The following is a 9,549-nucleotide window of genomic DNA, read 5'->3' as shown; positions in this document are numbered from 1 at the left end:
TATACCCTGGATTAGCACATAGGCTACTTTTTATCCCGGAAAATCAAAGAGTTCCCACGGGAATTTTAAAAAACCTACATCCACGCGAACGAAGTTGCGGGTATCAGCTAGTAACTAATAAGCCATATTACTATATTGAAATATGAATTAGGTATTTAGAGACATTAGATGATTTCACACACGATTCCAAATGCACTGGGTTAAAAATAGAGGTCCTACTTAGTTACCTTATTCATATTTGCTCACTGGATTTAGTGCAACACTTATTGTATTACATATTACACATTATAAAACAATTCTTAATTTAAAAATATTGTATAATAATATTACATTCAGTACACTGTCTACTGGATTCAGAAAGCTCACAATTCATCAAATATACAGCGAATTAAATCGAGCGATGTAGGTACTGGAACAATGTGAACTAGCCATTAAAGATAGTAATCGGCGGTAAAAACGACATAGTCGTAAATCTAAGTGCGGCTGTGAATAATGAAACAATTGAAACTCCTAACCGTAACAGATGTTTATTGTTTTCGTCAGGTTTAGATTTGGTTATGATTTCACCTAGGTGTTTTTGAGTAAAACTACTTTAGGCGCGGCTAATGCCATCGATTAAGATTAATTCAAGCAATTAACCCTCACCACGTTGTGAAATACTCAAATACTTCAACAACGGGTGGTTGAAGTAAATACACCAATCTCGCTGTGCCAGATCTTTAAGAGGGGTGATATAAGTTTGACGTGTGTATCTGTGAATCTGTGTATCTGTCTGTGACATCGTAGCTCCTGAACTAATGAACCGATTTTAATTTAGTTTTTTTTGTTTGAAAGGTGGCTTGATCGAGAGTAGTCTTAGCTATAATCCAAGAAAATCGGTTCAGCCGTTTGAGAGTTATCTGCTCTTTTCTAGTTACTGTAACCTTCACTTGTCGGGGGTGTTATAAATTTTTAATTTACACTTGTTTCCACCTGCAGCAGTCGAACATGCCTACCACTAGAATCTAGATCAACGAGGCGTTACTATATACAACATCACACTAATGTGCTAATATTATAAAGGTGAAAGTTTGTGTGTATGTGTGTATTTTTGATACTCTTTCATTCAAAAACTACTGAACGCATTTGGCTGAAATTCGGAATGGAGATAAATTACACCCTGGATTAACACATAGGCTACTTTTTATTTCGGAAAGAGTTTCCACGGGATTTTAAAAACCTATATCCACGCGATCGAAGCCGCGGGGATCAGCTAGTTATACGTATAACTTAATTACACATCAAGTTATATAGTGTGGATTCACCCTTACAAAAGTAGCTCAGTAAAATATATTCAGGCACAGCAAATAAAGTATTTTGAGTAAGAATAGAGTACTGGTAGGTATTTAAAAATTAACGAGTCAGTGAAAACTGAAAATACACCTTCACTGCCAACAGCTAACTAAACAAATCGTTAAAAACGTGCACTTTAATGCCAATGCAAATTATTCATACACTTTATTTCATAGCATCAGGATCTAGAATGATACAAGAAAATCAATTTTGAACACGTTCTTTCTTCTTGAGAACTCATTGATAATATTCCGGGATAAAAAGTAGCCTTTGTAATCCAGGGTATAATCTACTACATTCCTTTCAGTCAAATCCGTCCAGTAGTTTTTGCGTGAAAGAGTACCTAACAAACATACACACATACACACAAACTTTATAATATTAGTGTGAAGTGTGATTTTGTATATAGAAATATACAAGTCTAATTGCAGCCAAGGGCTAGTCTATAAATTAAACAAAATACAGCTAAGGTAAGATAAACTAGGTTTTCTTTGATTTAAAACACAACTAAACATTTTAATTTCCACACCGGTTAAGAGAATTAAAAGAATTCTCTCGTTGCCATTCAAATTACATTGTAACATGACGTCCTTCGTAATGTGCGTCAAACGTCTTAATTGAAGGCCATTATAACAAATTGCTCCAATAAGTAGCTACTGCTCGCGTTTAAGCTTTGAATTCACGATCCGGTTTCACTCCGGTTTGGTTGCATACTAATTTTGAAGTAAAACTTCTTTAGGCGCGACTTGAGAGATGGCTAGGAATAACGCTGATCTCTTTTCGGCCAGAAGTAGCGTTCATACGACGCTTGCTCCGAAAATGGCCGCCAAAAATCAACTGTTTTGAGGCCACAATTTTTGTCGAGGCAATACCAAGTAGTTAGTGCCGTAGATTAAAAGCTTTATTTTCACTTATTAGTTATTAGGTACATGATCAAATTATGATAGTATAAATTCTTTTGCCGGTTAATTTTCAATAAATTGGAATTTAGATGAATTAATCAGAAGGGATTGCAGATTTATTAAATTAAATTCATATAAATTCATATTTGTAATCTACGTGGCTCTGAACTGGAACGCTAAATCGTTTGGTGTCAAGTCTTAGACGCCTAATAATTTACTTCCCAAGCTGTCTTGCAATCGGATTTTTCAATGAGTTCGCTTTTTATAGTATTAATACAAAGGTCGAACTGAGTTGGCTGATTCATGTGGTATTCGATTTTCTTTCACTTTAAATCCGAACCGGATTGCAGCCGGGGCCCGGGACCGTGTAGTCAGAACCTAAGTGGTATGTATTGTTTTAAGTGAGTTGAGGAGTAGTGATTGTGGGGCGACTAAACATTCAACGATTATCAATTTACGAACAAAAGTGGAAGATTAACATAGGAATTAGGAATGTCTTTATTTGCTGTTTTGGAAGATTTTCTTACAGGTCATTACCATTGCATTGAAATTAAGTATTTTGATTTTCATAAATATTATTTTTAGATATGTATTGTCTTTCCTTAAGACGTAGTACCCATCACAATTATTTTTAAGAGCGGGAGCTGTGCGGGTGTGGCGGCGTTCCTATCCCGATAGCCATCTCGACTTGTCGCGTTCTATACGTGGGTTTATACCTAAATATCCACAGAAACCCGGTGCATATCTGTAATCTGTCGATAAGTTAACTTATCAATGTTGTAAACACACATGTTATACAACACAAATTATATAGTCTAACCATTGATGTTGGAACAACTATAGCTCGATGATTCTCGGGCCATAATCATGCCTTTATCAATGATGAGGTCCAAATTGGAGCGCGCTTGCCTAAAAGATGTCTATTCAATACCTTGAAAGTACTAAAGTTTGACTGTTACTATTTTGTTGGTCATTTTTCGTAATAACTTACGAAACTACATAATCACTGAGATACGGAATAGGCCTGTAGATTATGAAACTTGTTATAAAACTTTTGTTTCATAACACGTCCACCTCTAGTGTAAGGTTTCATGTTAAGGGCCATGAGACGGGTCTGCCCGCGAAATTCATACTCAATTTGATTTTTCGCAATTTGTAAACTAATACGACAACGTAGGCTTATGGCATGTTAATTGCGCCAATGGCAGTATCATCCTCACAGGTTTATATAAAAATCTTTACTTGAAAGTGTCCAGTTTAAGAAATTAGCTCTAGTATCGATTACAACTCACAAATTAGTCGATACTAGAGCTAATTTCGTATATAGAGCCCATAGCTAAATGAGAGCCCATAATGTTCTCAAAGGTGTGTGAAGTCTGCCAATCCGCACTTGGCCAGCGTGGTAGACTATGGTCGAACTCATCATTCTGAGAAGAGACCCGTGCTCAGTAGTGAGCCGGCGATGGGTTAATGGTGATAAAAAAATACCACAATTATAATTTGTGGACGCATTCAGCAGAGGAGCACATGGCTTCAATATACGAGTTAGAGTTACACGAGTACTTACCTACCTAACTCAAATCTGTCTAACTACGTATTTTCAATTATCAAGTTAAATTACTTCCATTTATAAATTCCATTTAATTATCATGTTGCTCATTAAAAAGTATTAATTCTTATAATTAAGAAAGTATTTAGGTTATCTAAACTATTAGTGAGAAACAAATATCAACACTGGACTTGGGTCATAGGTATCGTCATAGAGTTGTCGCCTTACTAGAGGCAAAGATTTTTCCGCGAATTCGCTTCATGGAGTAAGGATAGTATGTTATTACCTACACCTTATACAAGACCTAAGCTGATGACTCACCTGTATTAATCATCATCATCAGCACCATGTTCAACCAATCGCCGGCTCACCAAAGAGCACTGATCTATCACACTGGCCAAAAGGGGATTGGAGACTGCGATGTTTCCTCACGATTTTTACCTTTACCGTTAAGGCAAGTGATATTTATATTCTTAAAACGCACTTAACTCCGAAAGGTTTGAAGTACGTCAGCTAAATGGATGGGCCGTGAAAAGCTAACAGACAGACAGACAGACAAACTTTCGCATTAATTATAATATTAGTACGGATCACGCAACTCTTACGGTAAGGAGCTTGCCTAAACTTAGACCAATTCAACCATTATATAAGGCGTTTAATGAATGAGGTTTGCGCCTCTAGTTAAATTATAACAACTCTTTGGGTCTCCCACTGCAAGACGCGTGTCATACATAAAGTAGCAAATGAACGGAGTTCGTTACCCTGCAGTCTGACGTCTAGACATACACTGGTCAAATAGAAATTTCCTTCATGTAAACAAACATCTACAGTACGCGACAAGTCAAGAAGGCAACTCATATCCATATTGTACGCGACAGGTCAACATGGCAATCGAGGTGGGGACGCCCCGCATGCCCCGATTGCCATCTCGACCTGCCGCGAACTATAGGTATTTTAATGGACCCTGAAAACAGTCCTTTTTTGGGCAGTCGTGTAAGAAGTGGGCGTCTTTCGTCAATTTTTGACGGCACTCTCAGACTGATTTATTATCCGTAGGTGATTGGGGCATATCTCAGTAATTTGATAGCTACGGTGTCAAATCTCTTCTTCTTCACTGTCTTACATTCAACACTCTCTCACTATTGGCTGAAACGCCACGCAGAAATTAATATTTTTCATCTCATTAGCTGGCGCACGCAGAAGATTCCATTTTTAACCCCCGACCCAAAAAGAGGGGTGTTATAAGTTTGACGTGTGTATCTGTGTATCTGTGTGTCTGTGTATCTGTGTATCTGTCTGTGGCATCGTAGCGCCTAAACGAATGAACCGATTTTAATTTACTTTTTTTTGTTTGAAAGGTGGCTTGATCGAGAGTGTTCCTAGCTATACTCCAAAAAAATTGGTTCAGCCGTTTAAGAGTTATCAGCTCTTTTCTAGTTTTCTTGTAGCAAAGAAGGTTAGATAACCGTTAGGTTCTTAATATTATGTCAATTGACAAATGTCAAGCTGTCAAGATGGACGTTGCCTAAATACATAATTATTTATTTGTAAATGATGTTTTGGAAAACTCAGATACTTTATATCGTAGGCGCGGAATAGTCCAAGAAAATCAGTTCAGCCGTTTGAAAGTTATCAGGTCTTTTCGGTCTTTTCTAGTTACTGTAACCTTCACTTGTCGGGGGTGTTATAAATTTTTAATTTACACTTGTAATATAATCTTTAGGAGATGAAACAATGGAACGGACAGCTGTTATAATTACTTGTACATAAACTAATTACCTAAAACATTAATTAAATTATCCAAACAACGGCGTAGTTAGCAAAGGTTTTTAATTAAATATAATTTGGCAGAAAATCATCCACTGTTTTGCCCATTAGATAATTATAAAAACAACTGATTTTAACTTGAAACGTGAAAACAATTTTGACACGGTTCCTCGCGTCTCGGTTAGTTTTGATATACTCACCATTAAATATGCATGAACTGTCTCTACATATAATATAGAATTTCATTAATATTTAACAATTGGGATATTTTTGACGGTGACGAATTTAACGACCATGGCACACCATGGCTTGACTGCTAAAGGTAGGGGGTTTTTTAAATTTTAAATTTCATTTTTATTTCACGTGTTTAATTTTTTTATATTGAAATTGTTTTGTAAAATATACACCTTAACCAGTACCATGCCAGTAAATCGCTTTATTAGAATTTGTCTTTATTAGAATTTGACTGGATACCAATAGGTAGGTATATATTGGTTGGATAGTAAGAAACGGTCTAAAAATAAAACTAGAAAAGAGCTGATAATTTTCAAACGGCTGAAGAGATTTTCTTGAATTATAGCTTAGAACACTCTTGATCAAGCCAGCTTTCAAACAAAAAAAAAAATTAATCGAAATCTGTTCATTCGTTTAGGCGCTACGATGCCACAGACTGCAGACAGACACACAAACACACAGATACACACGTCAAACTTATGACACCCCTTTTCTCTTATTTTGACTATGAATTCCAGTAACAGTTTTACAAGTTGATAATCATGTGGCGTCATGGTTGTATGGCAACTCCGCATGCATCCCACCGTGGCCTGGCACGTGACAATTACAATTTTAAATCATCTAGCGAGAACCAACGCTATTGTACCAACCGTTTACATAATATTTTATATCAGGTGTGTCTATGTTCTCCGTGTTCTCAAAGGTGTGTGAAGTCTGCCAATCCGCATTAAGCCAGCGTGGCAGACTATGGCCTAAGCCCTTCTCATTCTGAGAGGAGACCCGTACTCAGTAGTGGGGCGGAAATGGGTTGATCATGATGTGTCTATGTTCTATTACAATTACTATCAAACTTTTAATGATGACTAGATAATGCCAGCAGCTTCGCCCGCGTGGATTGGTCAGATCTCCTGCAGCATCAGGATTGAGGAGTTAGAATCCAGTTTTTTTATGGAACAATGTCGCAAAGTTCCTTTATCGATTAAAAAAACTACGCAAATCTGTTCGGAAAACTCGGAGATATCAGTGTATGTACATAGGTAGAAAAACACAACTCCTCCATTTTCCAAAGTCGGTTAAAAATGTAGCTTACGTTACTCCTTGGTTAATCCTCTACTTGTCTGTGAAAGTCCCGTCAAAATAGGTTTAGCCATTCCGAAGATTAGCCCGTTCAAACAGACAGACACTTCAATTTTATTTATTAGTAAGTATAGATACTACCTACTTACTAATAACTGTTACTCTTTCAAGCAAAAACTACCGTGCGAATTTCGCGAATATTTTCTACTAGCCGCGACTTCGTTCGCGTGGATGTAGGTTTTTTAAAATTCCCGTGGGAACTCTTTGATTTTCCGGGATAAAAAGTAGCTTATGTGCTAATCCAGGGTATAATCTATCTCCATTCTAAATTTCAGCCCAATCCGTCCAGTAGTTTTTGCGTGAAGAAGTAACAAACATACACACACACACACACACACACACACACACACACATACAAACTTTCTCCTTTATAATATTAGTGTGAAGTGTGATTGATCAGTCAAGAGACTAAAGTTCATAAACGATACTTTACCGCCGCCACACGGTGCTCTCCGCCTACGCAGTCTATGAGCCTGGTATGCAAATATCGTCAAAGTAAGTGTTCAAGATAACATGGATATACATATAAGACACAGATTACTTAGGTAAAAGAAGTAGGTAATTTCGACTGTTTCTATCAAAAGTCCTCAACAGCTGGACTTGCGGGTCGATTCCCGAAAACCTGCGTTCAATCATTATTACAATCGCAATTGTTGTGATTGGCTGAATTTATGGTATTCTTGTTTCAACAATGCATTGTAGCCAATGAACGAGCGTCAACCAATCAAAGGTGATTGCGATCGTGACACTGTAGCTATCATTCTACCGCAATCGAGCTGCAGATTGCAATCTCCTCTGATTAGCCAAAACAGTGACTAATTCTGTTGTACATAATCTGTAAACTAAACCTAAATTGACAGTTCTGTTGCTACTAGCTATCCTTTTTCGCAGGCAGCATTATAAAAGGGGATTGGCATCTTTAAATTAAATTGAAAGGGCTAAATGCTAATATTAAATTAAAATGACAGGTATAAATACTAATATTAAATTAAAATGACAGGTCTAAATACTAATATTAAATTAAAATATCTACATTTGGACCTGTCATTTTAGTTAAGTTTAGAGATTGTGTACAAGATAATTATTATTCGTCACAATTTAAAACGCACGTTTGGACTTTCAAACCTTTGTGGTTTTAGTTTTAAAACGTAATTAATTATACTATCACCACTAACATCGATTATTTTACAAAATCAATTAATTATTGATAATCTCAAAGAGTGTACAATGGAGCCAATTTTTCATAAATGACTAACTTTATAAGGCTGATGTTTAAATTAACGAAAATTAAAGCGTACTTTAAAAATGGATGCTAAAATTAATTTGAGCGTTAAATACTGACTGTTTTTTGAGTTTTTTGCATGTCAACGTTATCGAAACAGTTCATGAAACTGCGAGTTTGTTGACCTGGGTTGGGAGCTGGGACATGTAAACATTATGGCAACAAGTGTAAATTAAAAATTTATAACACCCCCGACAAGTGAAGGTTACAGTAACTAGAAAAGAGCTGATAACTTTCAAACGGCTGAACCGATTTTCTTGAATTATAGCTAAGAACACTCTCGATCAAACCACCTTTCAAACAAAAAAAACTAAATTAAAATCGGTTCATTCGTTTAGGCGCTACGATGCCACAGACAGATACACAGATACACAGATACACAGATACACAGATACACAGATACACAGATACACAGATACACACGTCAAACTTATAACACCCCTCTTTTTGGGTCGGGGGTTAAAAACAAGACTCGAGCTTTCGCTTAGGTGACATGAAAACAACCTTCAAGTCACCTGTTTTTAACCCCCGACGCTACAGACGGGTGTTATAACAATAAGTATAAGTTTAACGTGTGTATCTGTGTGTATCTATCTGTGTGGCTGTCTATGGCATCTTAGCATTCGTAGCGTTCAAACGGATGAGCCGATTTGAATGCGGTTTCTTTTATTCGAAAGCCCGTTTAATTGACATGGTTCTTAGCTATGTTTAATGAAAAACGGTTCAACCATTTGAGGATCTATCTGCATGCCCAGAGTAGTTTTAGCTGTGCGTTGATAGCTTAGTCAGACAGCTTTTCGTTTCAAATATATGTATATCTAGATTACGAAAGAGCCGTCCCACTGAAGTAATTCCACCTCACAGTAGCTTATCATTACAGAATAGGTAGTAACCGATAAGAGAAGCTAAACAAACAATCGGCATAATCCGCATAGGGCGATACTATGTAAACATATTCATCAATACGAGCGGCAACTGGGTCAGGGAGAGGACATTATCATCGGGCCGACGATACGGGCTCCGATAGCCCTAAATATTTACTCGCAAACACCGTTCGTATGCAGTTATTGAAAACACGTTGAAAACATCACCAGCATCATCATGATCAACCAATCGCTGGCCCATTACGCACGGATTATTTTATTAGCACGAGTTTCCTCTCAGGCTGAAATCTATAAAGCGCACTTTGACTTGGCTCTGACTTAAGATTGAGTTAAAACGAGACAGATTTATGTGAGAGATATAGCTCTGTCTCGTTTTAACTCTGTCTTAAGTCTAAGCAAAGGCAGAGCGCGCTCTATAGATCTCACCCTCAGTCCTCAGAATGAGAGAGGTCAATATACCTA

The 9,549-nt window shown here is 37.0% G+C and overlaps 1 protein-coding gene across 3 annotated transcripts in view; it reads right to left on the bottom strand.

The window, feature by feature from the left end:
* Positions 1-9,549, bottom strand: part of LOC123864576 — a 144,725-nt gene that overhangs the window by 35,444 nt on the left and 99,732 nt on the right. The gene's annotated exons all lie outside the window — the stretch shown is intronic.

Source organism: Maniola jurtina, chromosome 1, assembly GCF_905333055.1.
Source record: "Maniola jurtina chromosome 1, ilManJurt1.1, whole genome shotgun sequence".
NCBI lineage: Eukaryota > Metazoa > Arthropoda > Insecta > Lepidoptera > Nymphalidae > Maniola > Maniola jurtina.
This window is presented reverse-complemented; position numbering and strand designations above follow the sequence as displayed.